Consider the following 22153-nt stretch of genomic DNA (forward strand, 5'->3'; position numbering starts at 1 on the left):
GGTTTAACCAGGGACTTCCCTGGTGGCGCAGTGGTTAAGAATCCGCCTGCCAGGGCTTCCCTGGTGGCGCAGTGGTTGAGAGTCCACCTGCCGATGCAGGGGACATGGGTTCGTGCCCTGGTCCAGGATGATCCCACATGCCGCAGAGCGGCTAGGCCCGTGAGCCATGGCCGCTGAGCCTGCGCGTCTGGAGCCTGTGCTCCGCAATGGGAGAGGCCACAACAGTGAGAGGCCCACATAACGCAAAAAAAAAAAAAAAAGAATCCGCCTGCCAATGCCGGGGACATGGGTTCAATCCCTGGTCCAGGAAGATCCCAGATGCCGCGGAGCAACTAAGCCCGTGTGCCACAACTACCAAAGTCCACCCTCCCCAGAGCCCGCGTGCTGCAACTACTGAAGCCCGTGCACCTAGAGCCTGTGCTCCACAACAAGAGAAGACACTGCAATGAGAAGCCCGCACACCGCAACAAAGAGTAGTCCCAGCTCTTCGCAACTAGAAAAAGCCCACATGCAACAACGAAGACCCAACGCGGCCAAAAATACATAAATTAAAGAAAAAAAAAAAAAAAAGGTTTAACCAGAACCGTTTCGGAACTTCTGGGCAATAATACGAGCACAGCGGCCACCAGAGGTCTGGCTGGAACTGACTCTTTTCTGGGACTAGGAAAGCCAGCCCAGGGAAAGCCATACAGGGGTCCCATTTAAATGCTTGGCCAGCCTTACACCCCGTGGGAAAGACTCCCTATGCAAGACTTTGGATCTGAAACAGACCCATAAACAACCTTCACCTGCAGCAGACTTAGTGGATATGTATGTAAAGTCAGTCACAGAAACACCACTATTTCAAATAGATTTATGATAATACCATGCTTACGGTCATCTCATAGCCATGAACCCACGAAGCTGACAAGATTCTGAAAATTTATACAATCAGAATTAGAGCCCACAAAACAAACAACTAGGTTTCACAATCTTTCCTAGACAGTTAACCTTACATTCTTTTCCTACTGAATCTTAACTTTCCTTAGCTCTATCTTTTAAAGAATTTAGAAAAAATTTTATTTCATTCAAAGATATAGTTAAAGATAAAATTCAAATTCAGTATGAAAAAGAAATCATATCCTTCACCTCTGGGGCAGCCACCTTCACCTGCCCCAAATTCATCAATGGTTTCTCAATACCTACGTAAATAGAGTCCAAATTCTTCACCTAGGGATTCCAAGTCCTAGACAAGTCGGTTCCAAGCTAATTTTCCAACTTACTTCCCTCTATACCTCTTCACACAGGCATCACTCCAGGCAAATTGAACTATTCTCTTACTAAACACACTCTCCACTTTACCCTTCACCATGCTTTTTCTCATATATTCCATCTGCATTAAGTGTCCATTGATACTTCTCTATAATTGCAAATTGCATCCACCCTACTATGCCTAGTTGAAGGGCGGCCTCTTCTTTGAGCCTCTGTTAGTGCCCCTCTGCTGAATTTCCACAGGTGGGCTCTCTACGTGGACAGATATGTGCTTTGGAAACCAAACATCATTGAAATCTCAACTCTGCCACGTACAAGTCAGGCCTCGAGCAAGGTACCTGCCTCACTAACCTCAACCTGAACAGCAAGGGGCCATAATAACTACTCTACAAGGTTTGGGGTTCTGAGCAACAACCGCTGCAATGGGTTTAAATCTCAATGCTAACAAATGGGGATGCTCTGACCTCGGGAAAGGAACTGACACACCACGAGCCTCAGCTTTCTCACTGGTCAATGGGGAGGAGCTACACGAATTTCACAGCAGAGTAACAAATGTACAGGAGTCACTGCACAACCCTGCCTCCCACGCCCTGGGCCCCTGAGCCCCCATATCCCTTCCTCAGGATTAGCGGCCCTTCCTCTCTCCAGGCTCCCACCGCACCTGCGCTCCCCTGTCACAGTATTACCTGTCTCCTCCAACAGACGCTCCCTTCCCATGGCAGCTTTACGGCCTGAGCCTAGACTGCCTAGTATGTTTAGTATGAAGTGAGTGCTTCATCGGTATAAATCAAAGCACACAAATAAAAAAATCAAGGCGTTGAGACATTCCGAGGCTGAGAAACAAAGGAAAACACCTGTTGAAATGCTGCTTGTTCTTTAAGCTCCAGTTCAAATCGTAATAGCTGCGACTTCCCGAATTCCTGGAGGTGGAGTACAGCCCTGGCCCTCGACTGCTACCTCCTCTATGATGACTTCTATACTTTCCCAAGGAAGGTGCTTAACTTAGGAGGCACACCCACTCCATCAATTCACTTCTTGTACAACTCCCCACACCCTTCCCTGCACTTTAATTTTTCCCATCATCTTATCTCCCCGATCAAAAGCTTGAGGAGTGGGGGGCTTCCCTGGTGGCTCAGTGGTTAAGAATCTGCCTGCCAATGCAGGGGACACAGGTTCGAGCCCTGGTACAGGAAGATCCCACATGCTGCGGAGCAACTAAGCCCGTGTGCCACAACTACTGAGCCTGTGCGCCACAACTACTGAGCCCACGTGCCACAACTACTAAGCCTGCGTACCTAGAGCCTGTGCTCCGCAACAAGAGAAGCCACTGCAATGAGAAGCCCGCGCACCGCAACAAAGAGTAGCCCCCGCTCGCCGCAACTACAGAGAGCCCGCGCACAGCAACAAAGACCCAACACAGCCAAAAATTAAAATAAATAAACTTATTTAAAAAAAAAAAAAAAAAGCCTGAGGAGGGCAAGCCTTGTGTGTGACTGGCCTTTCTTTCCAGTCCCTCCTCCGCTCCAAAGAACAGGAATTGAACGAACTACACGGGAGTGTCAAAGCCGCTGGAAATATATCATTCAAATCACGAGGTAATTCAACATCACATGGTTGCTCTGCTAGGTGATTCCTCACCTCTAAGACACTGAAGTCAAGGTTTGAAGAGACCTAGACCTCTTTCTTATCTTTCGGGAAGGAATTCAACAAAATCTCCTAAAATTCAAAAGAAAACATCTTCCCTGAATAAGGTTTTCATTGGTGGTAAAAGAATCAAAAACAACAGAAAACAGTGAACTGAAACCCAAAATGTCAGGGGAAACAACTCTGTCCTTTCGAACTTTATAATGCCCCCCCGCCCCGATACTTGAACATTCTTCTCTCCTTAAGCCAAATACTTTTCTTAGAAAAATAAATCCATGCTTTACATTCCATATTCATGAGTAGTTATAAAAACAAACTAGCATACACTCAGAGCCTTTTTAAGGTTATTGATTAATCAAATTAATGAAAGCTGACATACATTTTGAACTCACTATTTTCCAATGTGGATATCACCTCAATAAAACATCTGTTTTCTATCTCCAACATTTCAGAATCAGCAAACCTTTAACAAAAACACAATGCTCCCCATCCCACCCCCTTTTTAGTGAGGGGTGGTGGCAGTAGAGAAGAGGAAGAGGTTGTGATTCCAGAATTAAATATTGATTTTCCCCTCTCCTTGTCTGGAGCACATTCCTTGACAGTGTAAGAAGAAACAGAAGCTTCCATTTAATTCTGAGTTCACTGAAGCCCAAGGAGCTAATTGCTAAAACAGAAACTCATCGGAAACCAGCAGTCCTTTGTGTAGCCCTCTTCTCTGTGAAGTCTGCCTGGGAGAGCCCCGCTCAACCACTCCCTGGGACACCAGGAACCACGAGCTATTGGAAATGTCCTCCCCAAGCTAAAGGCAACTGAGTCGAAAGAACAGCAGGGAAGCCAGAGGGGGAAAAACCCTGCTCGCTTGGGATTTTTGGATCAATTCCAAGAACTTTCCATCTCCCACTGCCAGCAGCACCCATCAATTCCCACAGTAACCGGCCCACAGCTTTCCAACTGGTCCAAAAGGGAGGCATGAAGCGCTTGAGAGCATGACGCAATCCAATCACTGCTGAGGGACTTAAACATTCCAATTCCACCTCCCTGCTTCCCTTAATCCCCAGGTTACCAGGTGGTTCTCTCCTTTCTCCCTTCGACTTGATACTAAGATAATGAAGGGGACCTTTTTTTTTTTTTTTTTTTTTTTTTTGCGGTACGCGGGCCTCTCACTGTTGTGGCCTCTCCCATTGCGGAGCACAGACTCCGGACGCGCAGGCCCAGCGGCCATGGCTCACAGGCCCAGCCGCTCCGCGGCATGTGGGATCTTCCTGGACCGGGGCACGAACCCGTGTCCCCTGCATCGGCAGGCGGACTCTCAACCACTGCACCACCAGGGAAGCCCAGGGGACCCTTTTTTTTCTAGGACTCTGCATAAAACCATTTTCCGTGTCCCAATGCGATCCTGATTCAAGTCTATTTGGTACGAGAGCAATCGTGTCCCCCCAACCACGCTGTGCATGAATGTTTGCTTAGTGAAGGACTCCTCTGGTATAGAAATAAAGATTTCAAAGATTCAGGGGTACAGATTTGACATCCAGGATAGGGTGAAGAAGCTGTATTCCCAAAAGGAATGAAGAGCAGAAAAAAGGGAGCTGAAGTGGATGGAGATGACCTTGTTTTTGTGAAGAGGATTCCTTATGCTGACCGAGCAGAACCACAAAGGCTGAGAGCATTTCCGTCCCCAACACACATCAAGGGCCCCGCAGTCAGCAACAGTGCCTCATGATGGTGATTTTCAACACAGAAAGGGGCATCGATCAATTCTAACATGTTCATCTAAAGAATTACTATGTCACAGAGATTTTTTAAATTAATAAGTAAGGTGGAGAATCAAATTAAAAGTGCTCAGCATGGGCTATGAACCAGTCCTGAAAGATTTCACATTGTCAACAGAATTTAATGACTAAAAGGGAAAGAAATAATGAGGGTGACAGGAGGTGCTGCAAAAAATAGTACTTGTCATTGCCCCTGGAGTCTATACTTCACTGATAAGATGCACTTGTTTTCCTTAGGGGAGATGCTGAGTAATGCAGCTGTGGGGTTCTAACGTATGCACACATACATTTTAATTTTTTTTTTTTTTTGGGCTACGCGGGCCTCTCACTGTTGTGGCCTCTCCCATTGCGGAGCACAGGCTCCGGACGCGCAGGCTCAGCGGCCATGGCTTACGGGCCTAGCCGCTCCGCGGCATGTGGAATCTTCCCGGACCAGGGCACGAACCCGTGTCCCCTGCATAAGCAGGCGGACTCTCAACCACTGCGCCATCAGGGAAGCCCACATTTTAAATTTTAATAGACACTCCACAATTACTCTCTGACAAGAATCCCACAGCAGTATGGATGAGTTCTTTAAACGTTTACCTACTGTTTGCATGACACTGTGCTAATTACAGAATGTAAAGTAATAAAAGAAAGACCTTTAAACATGACTCATCATCACAAAGACTGCAGGGGAAATGGAAGGAAATACATGAACACAGTAGTTTGTCCTGATAAGAAGGTAAGATTATGGGTAAGTGCCCTTTATATTATCAGTAATAAATCTTTTTAAAATAAGCTTTAACAAAAGGCAGAATGGGAATACATCAAACTAACAAGCTTCTGCACAGTAAAGGAAACTATCAACAAAACAAAACGGCACCCTACTGAATGGGAGAGGATATTTGCAAAGAATATATCCGATAAGGGGCTAATATCCAAAATATACAAAGAACTCATACAACTCAACATGAAAAAAACAGACAACATGATTAAAAAGTGGGCAGAGGATCTGAATAGACATTTTCCCAAAGAAGACATACAGATGGCCAACAGACACATGAAAAAATACGAAACATCACTAATCATCACAGAAATGAAAATCAAAACCACAACGAGTTATCACCTCACACCTGTTAGAATGGCTATCAACAAAAAGACAAATAACAAGTGTTGGTGAGAATGTGGAGAAAAGGGAACCATTGTGCACTGTTGGTGGGACTGTAAATTGGTGCAGTCACTATGGAAAAACAGTATGGAGGTTCCTCAAAAAAACTGAAAATAGAACTACCATATGATCCAGCAATTCCACATCTGGGTATTTACTTGAAGAAAATAAAAACACTAGTTCAAAAAGATATATATACCTCTATGTTCACTGCAACATTATTTACAATAGCCAAGATATGGAAGCAACCAAACTGCCCATCAGTACATGAATGGATAAAGAAGATTTAGAATATGTGTGTGTGTGTGTGTGTGTGTGTGTGTGTGTGTGTGTATACATATATATACAGAGAGAGACAGAATATATATCAGCCATAAAAATAAAATATTGCCATTTGCAACAATATGGATGTACCTTGAGGGCATTATGCTAAGTGAAATAAGTCACAAAGAAAGAAAAATAACACATGATCTCACTTATATGTGGAATCTAAGACAAAAACAAAACAAACAAACCAAGCTCATAGACAGAGAACATATTGGTGGTTGCCAAAGGCAGAGGGTAAGGGGTGGGTGATATAGGTAAAGGTGGTCAGAAGGTGAAAACTTCCATTTATAAAAGAAATAGGTCAGGGGGATGTAATGTACAGCATGGCAACTACAGTTAATAATACTGCATTGCACATCTGAAAGTTGTTAGGAGAGTAGATCTTAAAAGTTCTCATCACAAGAGAAAAGAAGTTTGTAACTATCCATATGTATGGTGACGGGTATTAACAACACACATTGTGGTGATCATTGTGCAATGTATGTAAATGTCCAATCAGTATGTTGTACACCTGAAATTAATACAATGTTATATGTCAGTTACACCTCAACTGAAAAAATGCAGAAGTTGAGAAATATTTGAGCTATACCAAACAAATTCCTAGAGGATCAATGCTTTTAAAAAAATCTAAATGAATGTGCCAATTTATCACGAATGAAAGTTCAGAATCTGAGTCTAAAGTTCATATGGGAAAATAAATAAGAATAGTAATTATGAAAAAGAAGAGTAATAAAGGAAACTAGCTTTAATACTTGCCAGATAGTAAGATGTGTTATAAATATACAACAATTTAAAAGTGTGAAACTGGTCCATGAATAGACCATCAAAGCAAGGATAAAATAAAAATTCTAAAAATACTTCAAAGAGTTTGATATAGGATAAAACGTAACACTCAAAATCAGTGCAGAAAAGATAAATTCCTCAATAAATGGTACAGGCACAACTGTACAGCCATATGGAAAAGAAAATGGGATATCAACTCACAACAACAACAAATTACAAACTGATCAAACAATTTAAACATTCAAAAAAAAAAAAGAAACTACAAAAGTACTAGGTGGGCCAAAAGGTTCGTTCGGGTTTTTTCCGTAAGATGGCTCTAGTAGCACTTAGCTGTCTTTAACTTCATTCGAAACAATTGTGTTAGATTGTATGTGACAGCTGTCCTATCAGCATGCATTTAAAAAAAAGACCTGGGACTTCCCTAGAGACACAGTGGTTAAGAATCCGCCTGACAATGCAGGGGACACGGGTTCGATCCCTGGTCGGGGAAGATCCCACGTGCTGCAGAGCAACTAAGCCTATGCACCACAACTACTCAGCCCGTGTGCCACAACTACTGAAGCCCACGTGCCCTAGAGCCCACGTGCCACAGCTACTGAGACCACGTGCTGCAACTACTGAAGCCGGTGCCTAGAGCCCATGCTCTGCAACAAGAGAAGCCACCACAATGAGAAGCCTGAGCACCACAACGAAGAGTAGCCCCCGCTCGCGGCAACTCGAGAAAGCCTGCTTGCAGCAATGAAAACCCAACGCAGCCAAAAGAAAAAAAAAGGGGGTTTCTCTGGTGGCGCAGTGGTTGAGAGTCCGCCTGCCGATGCAGGGGACACGGGTTCATGCCCTGGTCTGGGAGGATCCCACATGCAGCAGAGCGGCTGGGCCCGTGAGCCATGGCCACTGAGCCTGCGCGTCCGGAGCCTGTGCTCCGCAACGGGAGAGGCCACAATGGTGAGAGGCCCACGTACCACAAAAAAAAAAAAAAAAAAAAAAGGAAAGACTTACCAAATTGGTGAATTTTTGTGTAGTCATTTTAATATTGAAGATGTAAGGAAAAAAGCAACATTTCTGGCATATTATGCTTTATTATTTCAAAAAAGGTAAAAACGCAACCGAAACACAAAAAAAGATTTGTGCAATGTATGGAGAAGGTGCTATGACTGATCGAACATGTCAAAAGTGGTTTGCAAAGTTTCGTGCTGGAGATTTCTTGCTGGGGAATGCTCCACGGTCAGGTAGACAAGTTGAAGTTGATAGCCATCAAATCGAGACATTAATTGAGAACAATCAATGTTATACCACGCGGGAGATAGCCAACATACTCGAAATATCCACATCAAGCATGGAAAATCATTTGCATCAGCTTGGTTGTGTTAATCGCTTTGATGTTTGGGTTGTACATAAGTTAAGCGAAAAAAACCTTCTTGACCGTATTTCCACATACGATTCTCCACTGAAACATAATGAAAACATTCTGTTTTTAAAACAAATTGTGATGGCCGATGAAAGTGGATACTGTACAATAATATGGAAAGGAAGAGATCGTGGGGCAAGTGAAATGAACCACCACCAACCACACGAAAGGCTGGTCTTCATCCAAGGAAGGTGATGTTGTGTATATGGTGGGATTGGAAGGGAGTCCTCTATTATATGAGCTCCTTCCGGAAAACCATATGATTAATTCCGATAAGTACTGCTCCCAATTACACCCACTGAAAGCAGCGCTCGACGAAAAGCGTCCAGAATTAGTCAACAGAAAACGCAAAATCTTCCATCAGGATAACGCAAGGCGGCCATGTTTCTTTGATGACCAGGCAAAAACTATTACAGCTTGGCTGGGAAGTTCTGATTCATCCGCCACACTCACCAGACATTGCACCTTCGGGTTTCCATTTATTTCGGTCTTTACAAAATTCTCTTAATGGAAAAAATTTCAGTTCCCTGGAAGACTGTAAAAGGCACCTAGAACAGTTCTTTGCTCAGAAATATAAAAAGTTTTGGGAAGATGGAATTATGAAGTTGCCTGAAAAATGTCAGAAGGTAGTGGAACAAAGGGTGAATACATGGTTCAATAAAGTTCTTGGTGAAAATGAAAAACATGCCTTTTATTTTTACTTAAAAACCCGAAGGCACTTTTTGGCCCACCCAATATTAAAAGAAACCAGGAGATATCATTCATCCTCTTTGAGAGTGTAAAACCCTTCTAAGTAGGACATAAAATCCAAAACCCATAAAATAAAAGATGAATAAATTTGATTATCCAAAAGTAACAAATTACACATGGCAAAAGTTACCATAAATGACAAAATATGAACCCAGGAAAAGAAATCAGCAGCTCCTATCACAAAGTGCTAACCTCTTATCTCATTAGATAAATGGGCAAAAAGATCACAAGAGTCCATTCACAGAAAGAAAAACCGCTCTTAAACACCCAACAGTATGTGCAACCTCATTTACGAGAGAAACGCACAGGAAAGCCACAAGAAGATTCCTTTCTTCAGCTATGAAACGGACAAGGTTTATTCACACACTACTGGCAAGTGGGAAGAGAAAGGCGTACATTGCTGGTGGCAGTGTAAATCTGTACAATGTCTGTGGAGGACAGTTTAACAATACTTATCAAAGATGTGAAGATACATATTCTTGGTGTGGGGTTTTTTAGTGGGAGAAACAACTACCATACCAGAAGAGCATAAATGTATGGCAGATGGTCATGCTTTTTTTTTTCTATTCTTGGCAGAGCCCCTTTTTAGCTGAATGGCTTTTGCTTCTTTTTTCTTTTAATTGAAGCATATATTTGACATACAATATTATATTAGTTGCATATGTACAATATAGTTGTTCGACACTTGTATATATTGTGAGATGATCCCCAAAATGGGTTTAGTTACCATCTGTCACCATACAAAGTTAATACGGTATTACTGACTGCATCCCCATGCTGTACATTACATCCCCCTGACTTATTTTATACATAGAAGTTTGTACCTCTTGATCCCCTTCACCCAATTTACCCAACCCAAATCCCCTCCCCTCTGGCAACTACCAATCTGTTCTCTGTATCTATGAGTCTGGACTTTGTTTTGGTTTTTCTGTTTGTTTTGTTTTTTAGATTCCACATATAAATGAAATCATGGGGTACTTGTCTTCCTCTGTCTGAATTATTTCACTTAGCACAATGCCCTCCAGGTCCATCCATGTTAGGGAAAATGGCAGCATTTCATCTTTTTTATGGCAAATAGTCCGTTGTACATCTATACCATATCTTCTTTATCCACTCATCTACGGATGGACACTTTGGTTATTTCCATATCTTAGCTAATGAAAATAATGTTGCAACGAACACAGGGGGGCATACATATCTTTTCAAATTAGTGTTTTTGCTTTCTTCGGATAGATACCCCTAACTGGAATTGCTGGATCATATGCCAGTTCTATTTTCAACTTTTTGAGGAACCTCCATACTGTTTTCCACAGTGGCTACACCAGTTTTAGGATACATATTCTTTAACCCAGAAACTCCTCTATATAAACCTGCACACTTAAAAGTTCAAGGACAAGCCATAGAGGCACTGTTAATAATATCAAAAGATCAGAAACAACATAAAGTCCACTATTAAGAGACTGTATAATAAAGTACAATCACAAACTGGAATGAAAGAGTGAAAAGCACAGTACAGTATGCTACAATTTGTGTAAAAATAAATTTTAAAAAGTATATATACTAAATGTAATCTGACATTTCTGGATTGAATCCTTGAAGAGAAAAAGGGCATCAGCAGAAAAACTGTGAGATTCGAATAAAATCTACACAGTTTAGTTTCACTGCATAACCTTTTGGATTTTACTCTATGGTTATATATTAGCTATTCAAAACATAAGATTTAATTTTAAAAAACCTAATTACTTCCATCGTTCATGGTATTCATATCCTTCCACATACTGCTAACGAGAAACACCAAGGGTATGTGTATTGCTTCAACACTTCTAATATACTTCCATTATTGCACCTAAACACACACCTGCCTCAAAGGCTAGATTTTAGGTACTTAAAGACAGAGGCCATGCCAAGTCAGCTCTATTCTCAAAGAATATGGAGAACATTTGCCACATGGTAAGAGTTTAACAAATGAGAGCCAAAATTATTATGTTCTGGTCCAGTGATCCAATTTTTGATTAGCATGAAATTTTGTATTTCAAATAGCCAAATAATTCTTCTAGGGGTTTCCTGTGATCCTTAGTTCACAACGACATGGAAGAGAGAAGGGGCAGAGATGGGTGAAGTACTTCTCACTGAGGATTTGGGCAGAAACATAGAAGTATTTTAGATAAACGACCCTCCAACCTCACTTCCTAAACATTTTGCTCTGTGCTAGAGCTGTAGGGACTATAAAGACAAGTAAGATGAAGTCCTTATGGTAGAAGTTAGGCATAATTAACTTAACGTCAACACTTGAAAAGGTGACATTGTGCAACTGCCTTGGGTTTTCAAAAACTTTTTCCACAAAGGCCATGAAAATGCTTTTCAAAGAAAAATCACTTATTTAACAATAGAATAAAATGCTAAAACTCCAGTTTAGACAAAGTTTTGGTTTTCTATGATGTCTCTTCAGGAAAAAAAACTTGTGGGCAGCATGCTTAAGAATGTCCAAAGAGCAGAAGACCTAAATAGACATTTCTCCAAAGAAGACATACAGATGGCTAACAGGCACATGAAAAGATGCTCAACATCACTAGCTATTAGAGAAACGCAAATCAAAACCACAATGAGGTACCACCTCACAACAGTCAGAATGGCCATCATTAAAAAGTCTACAAACAACAAATGGTGGAGAGGGTGTGGAAAAAAGGGAACCCTCTTACACTGCTGGTAAGAATGTAAGTTGGTACAGCCACTACGGAAAACAGTATGGAGGTTCCTCAAAAAACTAAAAATAGAGTTGCTATATGATTCAGCAATCCCCTTCCTGGGCATATATCCAGACAAAACTATAATTTGAAAAGATATATGCACCCCTATGTTCATAGCAGCACTATTTACAATGGCCAAGGCATAGAAACAACCTAAATATCCATTGACAGATGAATGGATAAAGAAGATGTGATATATACAATGGAATATAACTCAGCCATAAAAAGGAACAATATTGGGTCATTTGTAGAGACGTGGATGGACCTAGAGATTGTCATACAAAGTGAAGCTAAGTCAGAAGGAGAAAAACAAGTATCATATATTAACGGATATATGTGGAATCTAGAAAAATAGTATAGATGAACTTATTTGCAAAGCAGAAATAGACACAGATGTAGAGAACCAATGTATGGACACCAAGGGGGGAAGGGGGAGGTGGGATGAATTAGGAGATTGGGGTTGACATATATACACTATTGATACTATGTATAAAATAGATAACTAATGGAACCTACTGTATAGCTCAGGGAACTCTACTCAGTGCTCTGTGGTGACCTGAATGGGAAGGAAATCCAAACAAAAGAGGGGATATATGTATACGTACAGCTGATTCACTTTGCTGTACAGTAGAAACTAACACAACATTGTAAAGCAACTACACTCCAATAAAAATTAATTAAAAACATATTCAAAGTACAAAAGACAAATGACTTAGGAAATATTCTGAGGTCCCTGAATGGGTAAAGAAATACCACTGAATGTGTCGCAAAAGCATTAATAGTGCCATCCCATTTCCACCAGCCCAGAGCTCTAAGCCCAAGTACCAACACCATAAAGCAATATAACCTGGGGCAAACACTGATCTCTGTGAATACCTATTTTTCATCTACAAAATGTACAGACGACAGTTAAGGCTCCTTCCAGATCTATCAGACTTCTTTTCCTTCACACCCCAAATATAAACTAAGACCCTGCAGTCTTTTTACACAGACATACACATCAACACACGCCTTTGGTCCCCACATTACTACCCTATTCCACAGCGGCCTAGCACAAACACAAAATGATATTTGCTTACAAACTGGTGCCACATATAAGCAGCTCTCAAGTGAATGAGAAAATGATTCATCCAACTGCATGTTGAAGTGAAATTGAAATGTGTACTCTGTACAGTGAAACATTCACTGAATTGTGCATTTGTTCATGTTTAAGATTATAAACGTCTCTAACTTGGCTTTCATGTGATCTTCTATGTACTGGTTAGTCCACATATAACTTCTTCTGCAAGCTATCTTTAGGAGTGCATATTGCTACGTGATATTTTTGTTTTGTTTACCACTTTTCACAGCACAGAAAAAAGAGGGGAACACTGGGGGAAAGTCACAGGCAAACTCATCCACAGGCAAAGATACATGAATGATCAGTGGAGAATTTTGTTCTCGTTTATTTAACACAATCCTTAGTTCGAACCTACTGGGTTGAAAGGTGACTGTGTAAAAGGCAGAACAGAGGTGAGTAGCAGTGAACATGCTAACAAAGCATGGTACAGTGCACATTAAGAGCTTAGCTCTGTCCACTGAAATTTTCCCTTTCAAAACACAGAAATAACATTGCGTTGCTAACAAATATGGTTTTCTTCTAAAGTAGTTCTTTCCCCCTAAATAACCAGCATTTTATGGTATAGGTCCTTTCTAAATAATATGGGGACAGAGAAGAGTTTTCCAAGAAACATACAAATGAGTTCAAATGTCCACAGTGAAATGACACATCTGAGGGGATGAGGATATGAAATAACATCCATCTGCCAGATTAGCCAGAACAGCCTCCCTGAGGAAAGGAACTTGAACATGTTTCAAAGGAGGGAAAGGTGACTGACAGGTAGAGAGAAGAAAAGGAAATGCCAGGCAAGGAGAAAGATGCGCACAGAAGCTACCACTGTGCTTTCTCAAGAAGCAGAGATGCAATGGGACGTAATGTGTGGCAGGGATCTATTTTAGTCATTAAGATAAACCAAAAGTGGAGAATACATGTCACTTCACACTCTGAACCTCGGTTTCCTCATCTGTTACAGGGGAAGGGTGGTCCACATGACTTGGACAGCTCGTTTCCTGGTAGGCACCACACAGGCAATGAACACCTTACAACCCTGCAAGGTACGTGGCTTGGGAGCCCACTGACAGATGAAAACAGCAAGGCTCAGCATCCTGATGAGGCCTCCAGGTAGAGGATTTTAGATATTAAAAAGAAAATGCATGAGCATTTCCCTGGTGGCACAGTAATTAAGAATCCGCCTGCCAATGCAGTGGATACAGGTTCAATCCCTGGTCCAGGAAGATCCCACATGCCGCAGAGCAGCTAAGCCCGTGCTCCACAACTACTGAGCCTGCACTCTAGATCCTGCAAGCCACAACTACTGAGCCCACACACTGCAATTACTGAAGCCTGTGTGCTCTAGGGCCCACGTGCTACAACTACTGAGACTGGGTGCCGCAACTACTGAAGCCCGCGTGCCTGGAGCCCGTGCTCTGCAGCAAGAGAAGCCACCGCAACGAGAAGCCCGCGCACCGCAACGAAGAGTAGCCCCCGCTCGCCGCAACTAGAGGAAGCCTGCGCGCAGCAACGAAGACCCAATGCAGCCAAAAAATTTAAAAAAAAAAAAAAAAAAAAAACACGATAACTACTGTGGAGAAAGAAGGGGCATAATATTAAGACTGACTTCAAAAATCCAAGCTCCTGAACATAATCAACCGATAAAATAATGGTTATATTCTTTTCTTAAGAGAGCAAAGGAATAAGGAACTGTATCTGTCTTCCCTGTCATGCTAGACAAAGGAAAGCAAAGGGGTATAGACCATCCTTTACTTTGAAGAGTGCCCTCTAAGAAGTCCTTTAAGGGAAACCCAAAGGACAAAGCATGGTATGTCTTCCTGTGACAGCAGTGGCTCTCATTTAATTATGTATTCCCTCTGCCTGCAGTGTCCCTAATGAGGGAGGTGTTACACTGAACATTCAGCATGTTCCTTAGCCGTTAGAACAGAGGTGAGCAATTAACTGAAGGGGGCTTCCATCCTCAGAAGCACAGAAGACAGCCCTCACACCCAGCTTTACCTCCAATGCACAGATACTAAAACAAGCTGTTATTTCTATACAAAAGCTCAATAGCAATTATGACAATGTACCTGTCATTATTTAATTGCAGAATTCCATACGTATAAATAAATTCACATCTGGTAGCAAAATAGAGTCCAATAAATAAAACTAGCCTTAAAAAAGAAAAAAACACTTCATAGCCAAATATTAGAAGTTAATGAGGTCTACTTATTTGTCAATAAGTCAGTTCTTCAAAATTAGCCCAGCTCCATCCCATTTCTCTAGATAAATATGTGGAATTAAAGATTAAATTCTCTCTGTTGATGGGAGTCACTCTGGTAAAACAATTTGGGAGTATCTATTACAATATCCCATGACCTGACAACTGCCTAGAGAAACATATGCCCACGTACACAGAACCAAGGACAAGGTTATTCTTTGCAGCCTTCTTTGTAATCGGAAGCTATCGGAAACAACCTAGAAGATCACCAATAGGAAAATGGCAGGAAAACTATGGTATATTCCCATGACTAGTCTGCATGACATTAGGCAGCAGTTAAAAAGGATGAACTAGATTTATATCAACTAGCATGGACAGAACTCCAAACCATGTTCCTGAATGACAAAAAAATAGTTAGTGATATTCAATACACCACCAATTACGTGAAATTTTAAACACAAAATACAATACGTTTATATTATAAATACCAAATCAACGAAGTGTTTGCCTCTGGAGAACAGGGGAACCAGCAAGAGGAGACAGGGAGTAAATCTTATAAACTCATTTATTACTTTTATTAAAAAATTAATTAATAAAAAACATCTTACAAGGATGTTACTGGGTTGTTAAATGACAGGATTACAGAATCAGGCGAAATACAGATATCCTTGCAACCACTGCTGAATTCAAATCTAATCAAATGTAAAAGAAGACAAACTACCAGGAGCAAGCAGAACATCACAAATGAAGCTGGGGTTTTATCTGATGAAGAACAGAAGACTGTCGACTTAAATGGCCACATGAAGCTTCAAGCAGGTATAACAAATTATTATTGGCAGGAGCTTGCACACATATTCTTTTTTCCAGGCTAAAAACTGAAAGAGGACCTAATATAGAATCGTCAAGATTATGTTAACATTACTAAATTAAAACAGTGAACGCTCCCTTTAACCACTAAGAATCCTTTCCCACCAGTGGTCAATGTGTATGGGAGAATGCAAACTTAACTTTTTAGTAAAGGTCAGCTTACAGCAACAATAACAAGCAGGGTTCCCTTCTTGCAGGGACTCTCCAGAAAAATCAGGGCCTTGCGTGGGCACCATTTACCTCCTCAGCGAGGAGTGAACCATCAGCCAGGCTCTCGTTTATACACCCATCCATATCTCCATTCTTCAGGGAAAATAAAATGGCTCTTGATTCAGGCAACTGCATTGCCAATACTATGTCTATCTGTAAGAAGTCCTAGAGTGAAGAAGGAAGAAAGGAAGGAAAGAAGGAAGAAAGGAAGGAAGGGAGGGAGGGAGGAATGGGGCAGGGGGAGGGAAGGAGGGAGGGAGAGAGGGGAAAAATAACCAATTCGTTGTTGTAATACTACATATAATCAATGTAAGATTTACTTTAAATACAGTCAAACGCATCCTTCTCATCTTTAGTTACTATAATGCCATAAGATTTAACAGAAAAGAAAAACTAATCATAGAAGACTAAATAATAACAAACTGTCCTCCTTATATCATTGTGTTAAAAATATCTTATAAAACAGCATGCAAAGTATGATCCCAATTTTGCTTTTAAAACATATACATGGTCACGTAGAAGGACAAAAATGAAAGAAAACTATTATAATATTAGCAATCCTGAAAAGCAAATGACCCAATTTCTCCTACAATAAATTACATGAAAAAAAGGAGAGAAGGGAAAATGTTACAGATTAAGAAAGTCTTGAAAGAGACAAACGCAATGCGTTCATCAGGCTTGGATCCTGATTCCAACAAACTGTAAAACGACAATTTTGAGACAAAGGAAGTGAACATGGACACCAGGACAAACTAGAAGTAAATGATATTAAATAATTATTAATTTCATTAAGGGTAATGACATTGTGACTATTTTTTAAGTCATTATCTGTTTAAAATTCTTACTGAAGTATTTTGGTTAAATGGTATAATATCTGGGCTGTGCTTTAAAACTCAAAAAAAAATTTTTTTAAACAATCAAAAAGGAAGAAGATAGATGGAACAAGAAAGGCAAGATGTCTGTACCTGTTGAAGCTAGACTGATGGGAACATGGGGGATCGCTGTGCTATTCTATTTTTGTGCATGTTTGAAAAACCTCACAAATAAAAAGTGAAAATGGTTGTAGGGGTAGTTATCCCTGGGTGGTAGAGACTGGGTGATCTTGTAGGAATTTGGTAATTTTTACTTTGACGTCTGTGCCCTTTAGGAACATCCACATTTTACACAATAAATATGAATTACTTTGGTTGTTTGAAGAAACAAATGTTACTCTTTTAGTGGATGGATGGATGGATGGATGGGTCTTTCAGTGCCCAGTTCCAATGATGCCACCTCCATGGATTTAATTCCCCCTCTACAGACACCTCAATACATTTTACTTGTACTTCCACTAAAGGCCTAATTACATTTGATCACTTAGTATGACAATTTTTAATCATGTCTTATTTCCCCCCTTAGAAAAATAAGGGGCATTTCTTTGTTATATTTCCATCCCTGTCAACACTAAGCAAAAAGCTCTGTAAATAACTGGAGTTAAACAGTTATATACTTAATTGAATTAACTTTCCCACTAATAGATCCAGGGAAGAAACAAGCAGCAATAGCAGTAGAATGTCCAACTGCTTGTAACTACAAAAGCTTTATGGTTAGAACATGCCCAGAGGTCCCTATACCCATCAAATGTTACCTAGACAATTTCTCAAACCATTTATTTTCCAATTGACTGGGGGTAAAAAACGTCAGTAGCAGAAAGGGGTCAGTTACTGAACTGAGTTAGACTTTTTTTTTTAATGACTCCTTGAAAAAAAAAATCAAAGTCTATTAGTTCTTGAGCAACCATTCATTATTTAGCACTGAAGACTCCTCCAGAGCACTGATCAGTCCATTTTCATTAAGGAAACCATTACAAGAAGAACACAGAGCTAGCCATGTGCAGAAACAAACAATGGTTTGAGAAACATCCCCTGCTCTGAAAAGGCTGATGTTATCTGGAAGGGCTGTACACCCACACCTCTCAGAGACTCACTAGAAACTCTGGCATGTTCTGTGCAGATGTGAACAGTAGCTTTCCTCAAGCCTAGGGCCTTGCTTAAAAGTCATTTCCGGGGACTTCCCTGGTGGCACAGTGGTTAAGAATCTGCCTGCCAATGCAGGGGACATGGGTTCGATCCCTGGTCCGGGAAGATCCCACATGCCACAGAGCAACTAAGCCCGTGCGTCACAACTACTGAAGCCAACGCTCTCTGGGGCCCATGCACCACAACTACTGAGCCTGCGCCCTAGAGCCCATGAGCCACAACTACTGAGCCCAAGCGCCACAACTACTGAAGCCCACGCACCTAGAGCCCATGCTCCGCAACAAGAGAAGCCACTGCAATGAGAAGCCCACGCACCACAACAAAGACTAGCCCCAACTCACTGCAACTAGAGAAAGCCCGTGCACACGAAGACCCAATGCAGCCAAAAATAAATAAATAAACAAACGTCAACTAAAAAAAAAAAAGTCTTTTCCAAAAAGATACAATAAAGCCCTCCTCCCAGGAGAAGGAGTACCAAAACCCCCAAAACACGGCATACTGGACGTCCCTACACATAAGACTTCACCCACCATAGGACCCGAATTTTGCTTGCATGATTTTGACGAAAGCCACTCAAATACTAGTGAAGACATTTACAAGTTCCTTTTATATCTAAAATATTCTTAGGTATTGACAAACATTAAAACAAAGCTCAGGTTTTAAAGCAAAACCCCCAATACTAAGAGTTTCCCAAGGCCTTTGAGACACATCAGTGTATCATGAAGAACTGGCAGGTGCTAGCTCTCCCCAAGTTTCACCTCTCATTCCATCCTGTGACCTGCTCCCAGAAGCCAGGTGTTCAAAAATGCTTCCACCCACCCAAGTTTTCAAGGCAGGGAGGGGAGGCAGAGCGATGCATAATTCCCACCCTGCCCTCCACCCACTCAAACACGGTTCATGTTATTGCTTCTCTGTTTTCTGATTCCTTACTTTAGAAGTTCAAATCTACTCCTAACAGCAAACTTTAAATTTATGGGACAGTCAAGAAAGTGGGTAACATGGTATCGTTAGAAAGAATCATAGCCATACAAATCCAGGGCCCCCCACATATGAGCAGGTACTAAGAAACAAGACACTCCTCCAAAGACAACTTAATTCCTATTCCCATGTGTTCTATTTGCCACCGACTGAATTTAGAAGAGGCAACGCTCTATTTGATGGGGACAGCTGTACTCTCAGGTTCTGAAGAAGATAAAGGTAAGAATTCAGTGAGAAGAAGTTGTTCTCACTGAAAAGAGAAAGGTGATGATAGCATTAGCAAATGTGCAGGGGTCACAGTACAGTTCTACAGTCTGTTAAAATGTTTTTAAGAACAAAGACGAAGCTTTGAATGATAAATAAGCATGATGAAATAATGCTGAAGTGACCCCGAGGCATGCCAAATTCAAGTCAAATTAGTCACGGCCAAAGACAAAAGGAAAACTCTGCAATCATCCCTTTGCTGCTCTGAATTTTTAATATTTTCATATTACATTATAGTCAACTTTCAGTTAATAAAATTTCCACTTGTATTTATCTGAAAAAATCTTAAAAATGATACAAATGAACTTATTTACAAAATGCAAACAGACTCACAGACTTAGAAAACAAACTTATGGTGAGCAAAGGGGAAAGGTGCGGGGGAGGGATACCTTGGGAGTTTGGGATTGACATATACACACTACCATATTTAAAATAGATAACCAACAAGGACCTACTGTATAACACAGGGAACTCAATATTCTGCAATAACCTAAATGGGAAGAGAATTTGAAAAAGAACAGATATATGTATATGTTTAACTGAATCACTTTGCTGTACACCTGAAGCTAACACAACACTGTAAATCAACTATACTCTAATATAAAGTAAAAGTTTAGAAAAAACAAAATATAAAATTTCAGCTATTATTTATCTGAAAAAGTTGCCTCCCTTTTGTACCCTCAGTGCCACTGTGAAACTCTAACTCAGGTTGACACACAGAATCTAACAAGTCTACTCAAGGTCAACATTTGAGCTTTTTTCTTCTAAGAGTTAATATATTCAAACTCCTGTTATTAATCTACTGTCTTTGTCACTGGGCTATGTTTAAAGGAAACTATTGGATATAAACAGCTGTTCTCTCATGTTTTAAGGAAGACATAATTTATAAGAAAAATGAGAAAAGGGGTAGGGTGCATCAGTGGATAAGAGGGAGTTCTACAGGATGGTCAGCCAGGGAGAAAATGTTCTCCAAGCTTCCATTTCTTAAGTGATTTGTGAATCTGCTATAGACATTCTATCATCTGGATGGCCAATGTAAGGCACTATGATTATTAGGTTTCTTGCTACCACTCCATATAACACCAAGAAAAGTCTAGGAGAATGCAATGACATACATATTTTTTCTCTCTTTTTACACTTACTAATGGTTGGGACTTCCCATAAAACAACAAAAAGGATGTCTTTATTTTTGTGTATTACACCCGCAAGCTATTAGTCTTAAGTAAATGTGACTAGTGTTATTCTTTTTTATTTTATTTTCAAGAAAAAAAAGAAGTGAAGAGCTTTTTAAAATTTCCTCAGTTACTCTCCCATTAAAAGCAGAAGCCTGAATGCAATAACCAAACTGAAACAAGGGAAAAATTTAAGTAATATCTCACTCACCTACGAGTACCTAATTGTCTATACAAGAATGGGAAAATCCAAAGAAAAATATACTTGAGAAAATTATTCAAATGTCTTCAAGTTAAAGCTAAAGCACATAATTTAGTCAGAGATCATTGTCAATTACTATCACTGTTTCTCGTTGGGTGTTTAGAAAGAATACAGCAATTTTTTAAAATTGTTAAGGGAAGGAAAAAAGTATACTTTCTCAGTTCAATTTTATATTCTAGAACAACACTACTCAAAACATAAATAAATTAAAAAATACAAGAATGATGCATTCAATAAGCTACACATAGGACTACATATAAAATACAAGGTTTTGTGGGTTTCGGCTTTATGGGGTTTTTTTTGTCTTTTTGGATTTTTGTTTTCTTTTGAAGGAAGGGAATTGTTTTGGATAGTCCTTAAATAGAGAGAAGTTAGGAAAGAAGAATTGATTTAGAAAAGCCAAGAGTCATGCCGCCAGCAGGTGTGGAGAACTGTTGCATTCATGGCTCCTTCCCCTCTGTTGCCCGAGTGGAGCCAGTGTTCATGAATGCATAGGAGAAGACTCTCCCACCTCACCTAACAGATGTACTGTACCAGCATCATCAGATATTACCACCATTAAAAGAAGTGATCTAAGTGCCCAGGCGTTCAGGTTATTAAACTCAATTTAAAAGACAAGATGTAGCTGCTCCAACATAAAAGCTAAACAGGCTTGGCCCTCATAGTAACCCTAGAACTTAACACTTCTGCTAAGAACTGTCATATTCAAGTGTACCAACCAGGAGATGATCCTTATTTAAGAGTGTTTAAAAATGCCTTAAGACATACAGGGAGTGCACTGAAGTTGCACATTTCAATAGTATACAGGTACTGAGGAGAAAAAAAAAAAAGGAAATCTTGGAAAACAACTTCCAAGATAGAGGTGAAAACCAGAGGGCACTCAATAACATGCACCGATTTTTTCGTCCTTCGCAAAGTACCTGAGCTACAGCTACCTACATTGAGCAACCCTGCAGGCTGTTTGCCTCACCACTCAGCAATTTTTTGATGGTTGCAAAGTACTGCATTCTCAAAGGTAGTTTTTCAGTTGTGTTGCTAATAAAAAAAACTTAGGCTCTTCAAATGGCTAAAAATTACAGAGATCTAAAAATCTTTCTTGGATTCCTACCTCTTTTAAAGAATGACTCTGGGAATGGTCAAATCAATGCTAACAGGAAAGTGTCCTAATGTACTTTAAAAACATTTTCAGAGATAATCATTCCCCAATTTCTCTTACTGAAATTCAAGGAAGGTCAGAAATAG

At 40.5% G+C, this 22153-nt stretch overlaps 1 protein-coding gene across 9 annotated transcripts in view; it reads right to left on the minus strand.

The window, feature by feature from the left end:
* The window catches only part of SIPA1L1 (signal induced proliferation associated 1 like 1), a 480253-nt gene that overhangs the window by 272187 nt on the left and 185913 nt on the right, over positions 1 to 22153 (minus strand). Inside the window, exon 1 of one of the 9 annotated variants that reach the window (XM_082647660.1) lies at positions 16248 to 16267. The exons of the other annotated variants lie outside the window; for them this stretch is intronic. The gene's annotated coding sequence lies outside the window, so the exon portion shown is untranslated. Of the gene's footprint in view, positions 1 to 16247; positions 16268 to 22153 lie in introns of those variants that run through there. 9 annotated transcript variants of the gene reach the window in all.

This window comes from Grampus griseus, assembly GCF_964374135.1.
Source record: "Grampus griseus genome assembly, chromosome: 2".
NCBI lineage: Eukaryota > Metazoa > Chordata > Mammalia > Artiodactyla > Delphinidae > Grampus > Grampus griseus.